At 44.1% G+C, this 14,601-nt stretch overlaps 1 non-coding gene across 1 annotated transcript; it reads right to left on the bottom strand.

Annotated features, from left to right (window-relative positions):
• Positions 1-10,410: 10,410 nt before the first annotated feature.
• On the bottom strand, positions 10,411-13,081 carry LOC9266456 (uncharacterized). The gene is made up of 3 exons (XR_010742614.1): positions 12,847-13,081; positions 10,938-11,017; positions 10,411-10,833 (listed from the first exon to the last, which is right to left on the bottom strand). It is a non-coding gene; the product is annotated as an uncharacterized protein (transcript).
• Between the last annotated feature and the right edge of the window lie 1,520 nt (positions 13,082-14,601).

Genomic DNA, 14,601 nt, shown 5'->3' with positions numbered 1-14,601 from the left:
TTTGGTGATTTTGCTCCTTTCTGTTTAGATTCCGACGTTTCCGGAGAGTCCGTTTTTGCAGGAGAAGATTTTGAAGAGTTCCAAGGCCAGCAAGGCAAGTCACACAGATCCCAAACATCCCTTTGAGCATGTTGATCCCGTTTAAAGCTATTGTTTCTATTCAACTATTGCATTTATTTTCGAATGTCATTGGGTGGAATTAACCTAATGTTTGTTATAGCCCTTTTGTTCTTGATTACTTTATTCCTTGATACCTTGGGTTATCATAACTTGACTAGTTGAGCTTTATATATTGGTTCAGCTAGATAGTAGATATGATTGCTTAGCCATGCTTAGAAACATTAGCACACTATTGGGATAACTTATGACTCACTATTATTTAATGATGGCTTAATGATAGCTCATGATGGTTAATCGTGATTGGTTAATTAATTAATTTGCCAACTAAAACTTGATAATGGTGGGTTGTGAGCACATGGTTTTGATGGTCGTGCTCATGACAATTAAGGACCGGTTCACGAGTTTCGGTTGTGAAACATTAACCGTGCCAACCACAAGCCAGCGTGGGCAACGGCTTTACCTTTTGTATAACATGGTTCATTGCGGGGCACCAGACTGAGAAGTGGCGGAGATAAGCCCACGGGGGTCGCTGGGGAGTCCATGCCTTGTTTATAAGGGTGATTATGATCCAGGAAAGGTGCGCTGTGGTGGATTGTGTTGTGCGAGGGGTACTGTCACAGCTCCTTTCCGAGGTACCGTGGTGGTATTGAGGCACATGGTGACATGTTGTGGGGCTGTGTCTTGTGGGTACAGTGGTACACCTCTGGCCAGAGTAAAACTATTCGAATAGCCGTGCCCGCGGTTATGGGCGGGTCTAACAATGTCTTTCGTGATTAGTTTCACACTTCTCATCATAATAAAAGATGCTATAACTGGTAATAATTTGTTTAGCCTCCTGGTTTGGAATGGTATATTCCTGGTTTGGAGATAGATATGTACAGCCGGGTATGGTTGTTCAGGATGGTTGGGCCTGAGCAGCATGGGTGTGCTGTTTAGTGTTGATTAAAATTAATGATTAATTACTCTACTGTTTTATAATTCTCAAATGTTTGCTAAATGCTGCTTTTGCAAATGAGCCATATATTATGCCATTCTTTGGTATCCTTGTGCACTTGCATATTTGCTGCGTGGCTTGCTGAGTATGTCATATACTCACCTTGCAATCATTTATCAGAGGAAGAGTTCTACAGTGATGCTGATGGTGTGGAGGATTAGGTGTAGCCCTGGTCAAGCTGCCTGTGGAGTGGAGTCGTCTGCGCCGTTTTTCTTATTTTTCCGCTGCTTAGATCTTTATTGATTGAGAGGAACTATCTACCTCTGTAATGACATTTTATTCGCTTATTAATTAGAGTAATAATTGTACTCTATTATCAATTTGTTATTGTGTGCCTCGGCTGATTCCTGGACGAGGGTTCACACACATGTAAGCGTTTGGAATTTTGGATAGAAATTCCGGGCGTGACACTCACGCTCCCCCTCTATTTATACATGAGATAGGCAGCCTAAAGCCATGAACCAAACTCATATTAGGAGTCCTAAACACCTTAGGAAACCCACTAATACAAGAAAGAAACTTTACATGACCAATCGTACCAAATTTGGACTCCTTCCAAATTCGACTCCGCATCCCATACGCACACAATAACTCCATCGTATGCCATATGGAATCTCCATCAACCACTTTCATCAGCTCTAGCCTAAGTATCCCGCATGATCTCTGACCACCACGGACGTCGTCTTATCCCCAAGCCGACTCCCGGTCCATCACCGAAACCGACACAGTGTCGGCCGGTCAGACCGCGGGCTAGCCAGTCCGACCGCTCGATCACCGCCGGTCTGACCGGCATACACAGCCCAGTCTGACCGGTCACATAAAATGATAACCTGTAGATTCACCTGTGAAATCCAATCATCTCCAAAACCACTTCGTGAATAAATTCCAAATAACAAAACCAATAATCTCCAATGGCCAATTATTCATCACAGAATAATAATCAAAAACACCTTTGATTTTACATATATCTCGTAGCAAAGCGCGGAGCATTATCTAGTATATATATAATATTAAAATACGCATCATCTCGTAGCAAAGCTCGTAGAAGTGTTATGTTAGATGGACCAAACCTTTGTTGCTTTGCTACTAAAATGGTGCAAAGCCCAGCAAATGCAAAGTTAGACAAGCCTCCCATTGGCAGTAGATCATGGTGAGTTCCTAGTTAGTGAGAATGAGATTACAGAGAAGTTAGGGCTCCCAAGGTAAATTTATGTATTCTTCCGCTATTATAGTTCACAACGAATGGCTCGGAATAAGTCGGTGTCCTGAACACTAAAGCTAGCATCACCGATGTAATTATCGACGACCTGATAAATAAGACTTACTACATCTCTATATTGAGAAGCTCTTGTATAAACTATAAAGTAAGCTAGCCATCAATAAAGAGATAGACAAGACTTTGTTCTTATTATTTTTATTAAACTTACAATTTTTAACATACCTTAAATTAATGTTACTCCTTAATCCGTATAAGTTTTATAAAAGAAAGTTTATCCAATAGAGCAGTACATTTGATGCACATGTATCTGGAACTGAGATATGATTGGACTGAAATCCCAGAAATGCCAGCGATCAGGCGCCCGATCAGTGGCAAAAAAAAATCGGGCGCCCACCGCTTCCCGCGCCTCCGCGCTGTTCCTACCACGCGCCTCACCACACGCGCCATTGCAACAAATTACCCACGTATTAGAAACGCTCTATTAAGTGAATCTGTTTCATTTTTTTCCACCAACAATGTTTTACAAGTGTACTCATGATGTTTCACTATCTATGGATCAAATGTTGCAGCAAATTGAAACATCCTTTCGCTATTTGCTGAAACATTGTTTTTATATAAAGTGAAACAATGCCCGATTTTTTTGGAAACCATTGTTTCAAACCTTGTAGCAAAATGTTTCACGAGGTGATTTGGTTGTGTTTCAGATTTTTAAAATATTGAAACAATTTCGATCTACTTAGTGAAACAATTCTGATCTACTTGGTGAAACAGCGCCCCATTTGAACGGATTAAAGTATTGTTTGCATGCCAACAATTTTCTAGTACTCTTATCTCAATCAATGTGTATTTTCTTTTGTTTGCTTCATTTTACCTATTATAAAACCAACCCCAAAATCGACATTGGTAGCTAAACGCGGAAGAAATGTCATAGGAGATCCAAACACGATGATGACACCGAGGCATGATTTGTAGGTGGCCCCCTGAAATTCAGCCCAGGCCCATACATTTACAAGGATTTCTCCAGCTTTTCCTTTTGTTTTGGTTTTATTAAGGGGAAAAAACCAAGCGATTTACAACGGCTGGGATTGCTTTAAGATTCTCATCATCCTCACCTCTTCATTTTCTCGCCACGCCGCCGTCGCCGCCGGCGAGCCCCCGCCGCCTTGTTGCCGGAGACACACACCCACCCAAGGGAAGGCATGGCGGCGGAGATCCAGACGGCAGTCCGCCTCCCTGTCGTGCCCGCGCCGCGCCTCTTCCATGGCGGCCACGCCCTCAACCGGCCCCGGCGAACCCACCACCACCGCCAATCCAGTGAAGGTACTCTCCCCTTCCCATCCTGACTCCATCCTCATCCTGGAGTGCTACAAGGGTTTCTTAGATCGTCCCGGGGCGGGAGTAGTTGTCGCAATTCTGTAGTGAAAATAATGGATCAACAGTTGAGCACCTTCAGTCCTTCAGAGCTCAGAGCAGAGTTGGGATAGAGAAAAGCATAGGAAATATCACAACTCAAATCCTTAATCCAGTTAGTATCAGTTTATCTATCCTAGGGTTTGATACTTGGCACCAGTTGAAAGGACAATTACAAGGTGAATTCTACCAATGTTGAGTCGTTATGGTGGCCTTGGATGTAGGTCTTTCATACTATCAGTTTAGGGACAATTGCTCATTTCACCCTATTTCAGAGCCTAACTACCAATCTGACCTTTTTTTTTTAGTTTGCTTATTTGATCCTGCTTTTCAAAAATGAAGTTACCGTCTGACCCTATTTCTATTATACCGTTAGGGTTTCATTTAGGAAAAGAAAAAAATCACATTATTAATCAAACTGACCAAAATACCTTTCATGACTCAACCCTATCCATTCACTCCCAATCCTATCCAGTCACTCTCAACCCTATATCTCTCAGCGCCGGTGCACAGACGGCGGCAGCAGCTACTCCGTGCGGAAGGAGGGAGGCGCAGGTGCTCGCCACCACCGCGGGGTGCGAAGAGAGGCGCGTGGCGTGGGAGCCCGCCGCCGCTGGGCGCGGAAGGAGGCGCGTGGCACGGGAGCTCGCGGCCGCGGCGGGGTGCGAAGGGAGGCGCGCGACACAGGAGCCCGCCGCCACTGGCCGCGGAAGGAGGCATGCAGCGCAGGTCGAGGATGGCGCGGGAGCTCGCCAGCAGGTGTTTGGCTGCTGCTAGAATTTCAAAAATGCTTAGGATCAGACGTTCGACGCAACCAACAAAAATCGGACGGATAAACTACTACCTCCCTGTCCACTTCACAAATACATACATGCTATAATGGTCTTCAGAATATTTTTTCTCCTCAACTTCTTATCCAATTTATGATATGATCGCACCATTATATTTGTTATAATTAAATCTTTACAACAAGATATCACATCATTACATTCCGATGAAACAAAAACATATGTTTCAATCCGTTAAATTTAATGTTTCAGACACGGTAGCAATATGTTTCAACGTGTGTTTTTGTTATGTTTCATAAAAATTTTTAAAATATTTCAACAACTGATTTTTTGTTTCACTATATATAACTCAATGTTTCAACAACTGATTTTTTGTTTCACCAATGTATAACTCATGCCTCTTCTCTCTCTCTCTCTCTCTCCTACCATCTATTAGCTTTCTCCCCACACCATGCATGATGCAAGTATTTAGTCGTATTAAAAATCTTTTTTCTTCTAAACTACTTATCCGATGAACGATTCAATCACACCGTTGAATTCGTTATAATTAAATCTTTACAACAAGATATCACATGATTATATTGTTGTGAAAGAAAAATATATGTTTCGGACAATAAAAGCTTAATGTTTCATACGTGATAGCAATATGTTTCACCATGTGTTCTTATTGTGTTTCACAAAATTTCTATATGTTTTATAGGCTGATTTTTTTTGTTTCACCATGTATAACTTAATGTTGTACCAACGGTCAACTGAAACATTTGACCATCCGATTTTTTTTCAACATCGGACGTCCGATTTGTAGCTCTCTCCCTAGAATTTTGCTGCTTTGTTTTTGCTATTGCTGCTCTCCGTCTTTCTCTCGCCTCTCCTTGTTCTTGCCCGGCTGGAGGGAGACGGAGCCGGTGCTCTCCTGGTCTGGAGGACTGCATGCTGCTGGTGTAGAGGGATTATGTATTTTTTGTGAAATTTATCAAAAATCTGTCAAATGTATGTTAAGTTTGTCGAAAATATATCAAATCTAAGTGAATTTTGTCTGAAAAAATTTAAATCTGTTTCAAACTTGTCAAATCCCTCAAACCTAAGTTAGATTTGTCACTTATCTTAGTAAAAATAATGTCACATTTTCAGATAAAAATACACAAAATTAGGCAAGCAAAAAACTTTGAAAAAATAGAGTCAAATGAGTGAGGGCATAAAAGTCATTTCTCTCTGAATTAACACCATTATGTTGCCTTAACGGAATAGGGCCAGACCTAACGTTCGTTTTAAAAAAAGAGGGTCAAAATAGCAAACTGAAGAAAGCAAGGTCAATTTGGTAGTTAGACCTTAAAATAGGGTAAAAACGCAAATGCCCCGTCAGTTTATTGTACCAATATTCATTCATCTTTGTATGTATGGTGGCCTGTTTTGTATGTTGTCTAGAAACAGGAATGCAGTTGAGGTGATGGATTGTCTCTGGGCTTGGTTTCCAAGGTGGGTAATGCAATTACCTGTTGTCTAAAAAAAAATAATTGAGGTGATGGGTTATAAAGCATATAAGCTTTCTGCATAGTTTCCCAAAGATTTTCTCCAGACTGTTGGCCTCTCAGCTGTCAACAATCCCTATTTATCATATGATTCTGTTGGATTGGCCAAACTGGGTATAAAGTGAATACATAAACTTCAACTTTCTTTTTGGTGGAAAAGTTTAGAGGAGGTTTCCCACTATGGTCTGGGACAAATGATAGTTCGTTGGTTGGTTGGAATTTTAAGGACTACATATTTGTAATCTTTGGCTTCTCAACTTTACATTGGGACTTAGTTTCTCTGTTTCTTTCTTTCAATTTAATACAAATACACACACATATCTCCTGTAGGATCTTGAAAAGGAAAAGCTTGGTGCATGATAAAGCAATTACTCTCTCCATAAAAAAACACTTCTGGATTTAATTCTTAACATAGCCGACCTATGTCTAGATTCAAACCCAGATGTGGGGTTTTTTTTTTTTATGGAGGGAACAGGTCTCTGAACTTCTTGCCCTTTCTCTTCATGGGACAAAACTAAACTGATTGAGGTTTGCAACATTTGAATGTGATTGTGGTGTCTCCTGCCATTTCGTTTAGATGAAAAAGCTTTGAGTTTGCATCCCCTATTTTGTGTCAATTGATCTTGAAGGCTGGTGCATATGCAGTTTTTCAACTGGTGATGAAAGAATTGCAACGCGTAAGAAATGTGGCTATTTACATTATTACTACAATTGACTCTTTTAGATATTGTAGGAGGTAATGGTTGCGCTAATATATGATAAATTATTTGTTGTTACGATGATATTCTTAATGACAAATCAAGATATATAAATCCATTAATGTTATAGCTACACTTCTTAAAAAAAATGTTAAAAACATATTTATTATTAATTATTATTAAACATTATGTCCATTAACACAAACAATATTTTAATAGATGGAGAGGTCATAACCGTGTGAACACACGACTTAAGATGCTAGTTTATTGGCAAATTGAATAGTTTGTGTGTTAGTTTGAATTGAGACCAAATATTTGGTAGCGCCCCTATTCTATTTGGTTATATTCTAGAAGTTTCTTTACTATACTATAAGAATTTGGCTTTTTATTGGCAGCAATTCAAATGTTAACTAAATAATTTTATCTTACCAATATTTTGGTAGTGCCAAAGTTTGCCTAGACTTTAGCACTGCCAATGAATTAGTAGGGTAAAGAACCAAACAAGCTCTTAATATAAATACTAAGTGTCGAATCTGCAATGGTGAGAATATATCTCACTTAAGTATGCTAATTAAATACCATAAGAAATCTCAAACACTTACTTTATTAAATGAAGCATCCACCGAGGTACAAGTGAGGAGAGAGCACCGACAACTCCGGCATTCCTCCAGACCTTCCCCTCACTCTCTATCTATTTTTTCCACACTAATAAAGTGATGCCTAAAATATGAAAGTGAGTTTTGTTTTTGTTGTTGTGTGTTGTGCAACGGCTGGAGCTCATCCTTTTATATAACCATATGACGGTTGGAATGGCGGTTGTGGAGGTCGGTGTACCCACAACTATCATTGTGGAAGGTGGAGGTGGGGCCTGTGAGCCCCACCACTCTCCACTGCCTTCCTCTAGGGGATGACATGTGGGCCCCTAAGACGGTGCATTGTGGTTTAGTCCCATATAGGTATATTTCTTTGCATGACGGGTGTAAATTCATCCAAAAAATCACTTGCGTATAAATACTTACCAAAACTAGAGGAAACGGTTAGTAAACCCTACCACTTAATTTGATATTATATTTTGCATTCCTTTATGCAGGAATTAACGGTCAAAGATGATACTTAACGACTGTCCCAGGTTTTACAACTCTGGGATGAGACTCAGATGATGAGTTAACCCCTGACAGTCAATTCACATGTTCCTCAGCATCACCAGCGGATCCAAAGGGTGGTCCCCTGACCACCCAAAAAATTTCTGGCCCAAAGCCCAGTTAAAATAGATATTGGCAAAAAAAAAAAGGAAAAATGCACCGATGGTCCCTCAACTTGTCATCGAATTACAAAATCGTCCTCCAACCACAAAACCAGATATATGACATCCCTCAACTTACAAAACCGTTCACTTGATGTCCTTTGGTGGTTTTTACTCCGGTTTTGTCCGATGTAGCGGTTGAGTCAGAGTAGGTCCCACGTGGGCCGCACATGTCAGGATGCCATGTCATCACCCTCCCCCTCTCTCTCTCTCCCCCATTCTCTCCCTCCCTCATCTCTCTCTCACTTTTCTCCTCTTGTCCGACGGAGCGAGCGAGCCGTCGCTCGATGGCAACGACGCGGGAGAAACGGAGTGCGTCGCCGGTGCAGTGGGCACGACAAGCCCGGCGGGGAAGGAGCGCGGCGGTGGCTCACAGCAAACGCGGCCTCGAGCTCGACGACTGCCCAATTCACTTGCGCAAGGGAGAGGACGAGGACGGTGCCGGACGGAGCCACGCCCACACGCTTCAACTGTGCCGGTCCTAGGAGGCTGTCGTCTCCGATGATGGAGCCACACGCTTCAACCACCGCCGACGACGACGGAGCCACTCCGACGAGCTACCGCCGACGGCAACGACGGAGATGCGCTGGCACGCTCCTGATTCCTGAAGGCGGCGCCTGCTTCGTCGCCCGTCTCCTGATTCCAGAACCAATGGCTGCGGTGACGGCGGCCGTGCAGCAGCAGGCCGCAGACGGTGAAGGTGACGGTGCAGGTGCCCATGCCACGGGCCCACGCGTAGCCGTTAGCGGCATAGCCGGTGTTGAGCTCGTTGCAGCAGTCGACGACGCGGAGGCCGGGCTCAGCGATGAGGTGGTCGAGAAGCGTGAGGTTCAAGTCCCCGGGCACGGCGAAGACGTCGCTAATGCCCACCTGCACGAGGCGGCACGCCAGGTGGCGGCCAAGTGTGGCGTCGTCGGAGGCAGCGGACGGCATGCACCACCGCCTCCTTGGGAGATCCTCCTCCACCGGTGGTCTAGCTCCAGCACGCTCACCTCCATGGACGACCTCAGCCCCGCCGCGACTGACGCCGAGCAGTCAGCAGCGCGCCAACGTCGCCACCACCAACCTAGGACATGCCAACCCCGTCGCGACGATGGACCACAACGCCGGAGTGCTGGACGAGTTCAGGTGGTCCAACTACTTCAATGACGCATACCAAGCAGCGACGGCCACCCAAGGCGGCGCCCTTCTAGGGCGGTGCCTCTACAACGGCGGTGGCGGCGATGGCAAGGACGTCGACGACGCAGTCCAATTCCTGGACGTCCATAGCCTAAGCAACTGGCGCATGGGAGCTCCCCGCCGCAGCCTACCCCAACCTGCGGGAGCTCGTCCTCGGGTGGGTGGCTGGTAGGGGAGATAGTGGCGGCTCGCTCGCTCCGTCGGGGACGCACGCGCCAACGACGCACGCGCATGACCGCTGCACGCCCGCGTTGTTCCCGCGTCACTACTGCCTCCCCAGGCCCATCTTCGGCCGCCGAGGAGCTCCACCGAGCCGCCGGCCGGGTCTATGTCCTCGACCTCACCCGTGCGGCGACGCCCTCCCCTTCTCCCATGTCGCTGCCGCCGCCGACGCCGACGCCCTCCATTCTCCCCCATCGCAGCCCCCGCCGACGCCAGCAGCCGCCACGGCGCCGACCTCCTCTCCCGCCTCACCCCACTGGCCGGCCTACAGTCAAAGGCAGAGAAGAGTGAGAAGGAGGGGGAGAGAGAGAGAGGAGGGGAAAGAGAGAGAGTGTGTGCTGACGTGGCACCCTAACATGTGGGGTCCATGTAGATCCCACGCTGACTCAGCCACCACGTACGACAAAACCTGGTCAAAACCATCGAAGGACCTATTGTGACCAGTTTTGACCCCGGATATCTGGTTTTACGGTTGGGGGAGGATTCTGTGACTCGATGACAAGTTGAGGGACCTTCGGTGTACTTTTTCCAAAAAAAAGAAGGGGGGAACTAAAAATTGCAGCTGAAGCGACGCCGTTTCTGTCTCCGCGTCCACGACTCCGCCTTCAGCCCACGGCCCACCTTGCACGATCGACCGAGGGCTGATGAATATGCCTCCTGATTGGCTAGCGGAGTGGGGATAGGTGGAACAAGGGAAGATTGTTTTCAGAAACACCCCTATACTCTTTATGTCTACAGTGCTACCCTGAAAGCAGATTTTTCACTTCACAATTATATTAAAAAAAAAACAGCTTAGACATCAGGTGTTGAGAGGGTCGATGTAAGATTATGTATATAACGAGGAGTTTTTTACAAACTAGCCTAGCACGTGTCAGTTTTCGTGAGGAGGCAAAAGATATTCAAAAAAGGGCAAAAACCGTTATCTTCTTGCAAATTTGCTCAACAAAATAAAGCAGAGATCAACCCAAAGAGATCTCCCATTACACATATCAGTTTCGGCAACAGAATCCGCAACCAGAGAAACATGTACAGGTCAAACCGAACGAGATCTCTCATTACAGAATCCCCACACCAATTAGCTCTAGGACTAATTAGTTATAGTTAACACAGAGTCACTGATACACAGGATAGATTATGACACATGCTTAGTTCACTACGTTCTTGATTCTCCCAGACTTCTAGACTCCCATCTCCAAAAGAAAACACTGTCAAGTCCTCTACACCTCATCTTCTGTTGGTGGTTCAGAGCCAGCCACAGGACGTTTGGCCACTCTGTTGTACCCCCAGCAATAGCCTGAGAGAACTGCTGCAGCAATAACCCATGATCGGAGAACATTTTGAACAAGAATCTGCTGACGAGCCAAAATAGAACTAGAGAAGCAGACAAGGACAGGTAATAGTAATTATCAATTTAGGATGGTTAACAAGACACACAACAAATAATAACAGAAGCTGCAATTCAGAGGTTTACGTACTGCCGCACAGTTCTGATAATTAAGTCATCGGAAATCATGCTAACCGGCGTATTCTTGATTTCCTCGAGCAACGCATCAACCTGCACATCAACGTGCGTAATATTAGACATCTACATCTGCTATCAGATTTATACAAAAGAATTATATTTAACTGCAGTTCTCCATAAAATTTAGCACGTTCAATATCACTGTACCCGCACAGTGATAATTAAGTCATCCATAAAACTAAGGCCCCTTTCTGAAGTGATGATCAACTGTAATCTACCCTGGATCGATTTATTTGCTCCACACTTCCGAAAATACGATTTCTGAAAATAACTTTCTTCTACTGTATTGTTTAGAACACTTGTTTCTAGCTATTTGTTAAGTTAATTTCTCAAGATATTAATTCACCGTGTTAATCAAGTAGACCATCCATTTTGATTCCATCCACATTTCATCACTTCCAAACGAGGACTAAAGATGAAGGATTAAAATCTATCATTTTTAAACAAGTGTGCTGCGCCCGACATAGCCTTTCTTTAAGATGTTAAAGATTCTTAATTCAACCACTATGACAAGGAAAAACATTGTATATGAATGCTTGCGCAATAAACAAGCTAACAATATTTGTATAACTGTAGAAGAACAACTTAAAATTGAAAAATTTAGAGTAAGATGTTCAGATGCTACTACATAAGCACACAAGAACTACTGGATTTCTTACAACTTCACAGTGAGCACAGCCAAAATCTTAGGGAAACACGACCCTACAAACTCATTTATCATAAGTAAGTGTACACAATGATATATAATCTAGGGAACATGCATTCAGAGGGCCATAATAGAAGGAAAGCAAGCTCCGTTCTTTCTTGACAGTGCCTTATTTTCATCAAGGGGGGTGAGCTTCAATTGGCATATTATTAGTTATAACATTGCAGCAGCATCAGAAATACCGAATTTAAAACTGAGTGAAGTTTGATGTTGGCACTTGAACCGAATATTTGGGAATTGGTAGTAGTTAAACCCTGACAATATGGGAGGACAAGTATATTTTTGTAAAAAGAAAAAAAGGAAAAGGTGAAAAAAGATTTCCCAAGTTTGTAGGAAAAACAGGTGTAACTGTGAACAACACAGGGATTGTTTTCTGAGCCACGAGGGTTTCACCAAACTAACTTTGAACAACATAGGAAGGAGGAACAAAAGATGAAGGCTTTAAATGCATCATTTGGCACAAGTGCACTGTGCGCAAGAAAGCTTTTCCTTTTCTTGTGAGAGCGTTCTTAATTGAACCTCTAAGATAAGGTATTTAAGTTATAGAGATAAATAAATTAGAGATGGAGGCTTGAACAAAAGACAAGCTTTTAATCTGTGGTAACAGCAAGAGTCAGAATTCTAGTGCAAATTAAGTGACAGATGCTTAACACACACCTTAAAAACATCACAACGCCTGAAACCTTATGAAATTATATAACTCAATTGTACAAATTCATTCATCATAAATAAGCATGGACAATCTATGGCATAATGGAATTTGACAGTAGTGCCATCTCTTACCCAAGAGGAGTGTGCTTTTGATTGCAACATAACAACCGTATAGAGTAATCCCAGAAGAAGGCGAACCGAATACTTTGGAAAGTTGCACATGAATATTGAGGCAGTAACTAAATACTTGAATCCCTAGTTGTTGTTTTTGTGTGTGTGTAAGGTTGGGGGCACAGGAAAAAGGTAGTGATATTTTTGAAGATAGCAGGAGGAAACAAGTGCAATGATAAACAGATGACACAAGGAGGGACTGGGTTTCTGAGCCAGGAGGATTTGGGACTAATTCGTACTTTGAACAAGACATGAAAAACTCTCTCTTTCTACACTAAATTTGGGTGGGTAAACTCTAGATGGGTGCACGAACAAGGCTATAGATCTGAGGTACCTCGTGGTTGTGCCTGTTGAGAGGGCTGAATCGGGGGCCCCGGAGCTTGCGGGGAGGAGGGGCGCCGTCGGAGTGGTACGCGGCTCGCCGGATGGCCCTGCCCGCCGCCGCCGCCGCTGGTCGCAGCATCTTCCGGCGGCTGGAGGTTCGCGTCGACTAGGGTTAGGCTGCGGAATTGTACGATTTTTTTTTTTTGGGAACAGAATTGCCGGTCCAAATTTCTCCCGACGAGAGCGAGAGCCGAGAGAAGAACTGCGTCCTATTCTTAACTTCGAGAAACGAAAAGAAAAATAAAAAGATTTTTCGAGCCAGAAAAGAAGAAAAAAAAAGAGGCTGTGAGAATTTTTAGTTGCTGGGCCGAGTTCTGTTGAGGGCCCAACAAGAATAGGCCTGCACTCCCACAGTAAGAAGAAGAAGACGATGGCCGGACGCAGATCGGATTAGGGAATAGGGATAGGAATAGGACGCTAATTCGTTTAATACTCAGTTTTTTGATAGCACGAATTCTAAAGCAAAATGGATGGTGGATGATGCTGTGCTACTGCTACTGCGAGCTTGGTCGCCATGCCGTGACGCCGCCGGTCGTCCGCGAGGTTGGTCGCCACGGCTGCTATACCGGTTGTCTGCAAGGTTTCGTCGCCGTCGCCGGTCATCCGCTAGCTTCGTTGCCACGACGTTACACGCTGTTGGTTGCTATGAGGTTTGTCATCGCCACCGCCGGTCGTCCATGAGGTTCATCGTCGCCGCCACTTATCGTCGCGAGGTTCACCGGTGCCGTCACCGGCGGTTGCCAGCGTGATTCGTGTGTAATTTATTTCAATTCATTCTTATATTCTGACGGGTACCAATTCGTTTTGCAGATTAAGTAGCGTGACAGCTTCCTTTCTTTTCTTAGTCAAGATCTAAAGATAGGAAGGGATAAGTTGCTGGTTCATCATCTTAGTGATCCAACGACCGTACATATGTCGCCGCGGTATCATGTGGAGAAGATGGTCGTAAGCAGAAGAAGCACCAGTTGGAAGCACAGTACGCTAGGAGCTTCTGTTTGTTCTTCAAATTGTTTTGTTAGAAATAGGACTAGTTTTTTTTAAACCGATGTTCTTGACAGTGTATTAACATGAAATTAGTCATAGAATGAATATAATTAAGCACGTTGTATACAACAATAAACTAGAAAGTTATATACATGGTGTCTTTCATGCCCTTTTGGTCTTTTAATGCAGTCAATTTTATTTTTTTAAACATGCATTTATTGAGGCCATACCTATCATAGGTGTTTTAGCAACTAACAAGCCCAAACCCTCCCCCTCCCATTCACCTGACTCGATTAATAGTAAACCACCTTAATAGTATGTCTACATTGTTATCTATAGCTCTCTCATGCATTGCCTCGTTTTTCTCTATAGACTATCTCTAAGTTAGTAGATAGCTTTGCTCTCTCTATTCGTTTAATACCTTCCAAATAGAAAAATATGCTGACATAGATCTCTTGTAAAGAGCTTATAGATAACCATTGTGGGTGCCCTTATCCTCTCCCGCGCGTGCGCCCTTCCATGCTGGCCCCGCGCTCCTGTCCGCCCCTTCCCCCAACGCACGGCGCAACTCCTCTCCTCCCCCTCGGCCCCTCCTCACGCGCGCAACTCCCTTCCTCTTGAAGAAAAAAAATTAGTGCTCTCCCAATCTCCACTCCCCTGGAAAAAATCAGTTCCTCCCAATCTCCTCCTTCTCCCGTGAAAAATCAGCACCTCCCGTTCT

This window comes from Oryza sativa, chromosome 7 (genome assembly GCF_034140825.1).
Source record: "Oryza sativa Japonica Group chromosome 7, ASM3414082v1".
NCBI lineage: Eukaryota > Viridiplantae > Streptophyta > Magnoliopsida > Poales > Poaceae > Oryza > Oryza sativa.
This window is presented reverse-complemented; position numbering and strand designations above follow the sequence as displayed.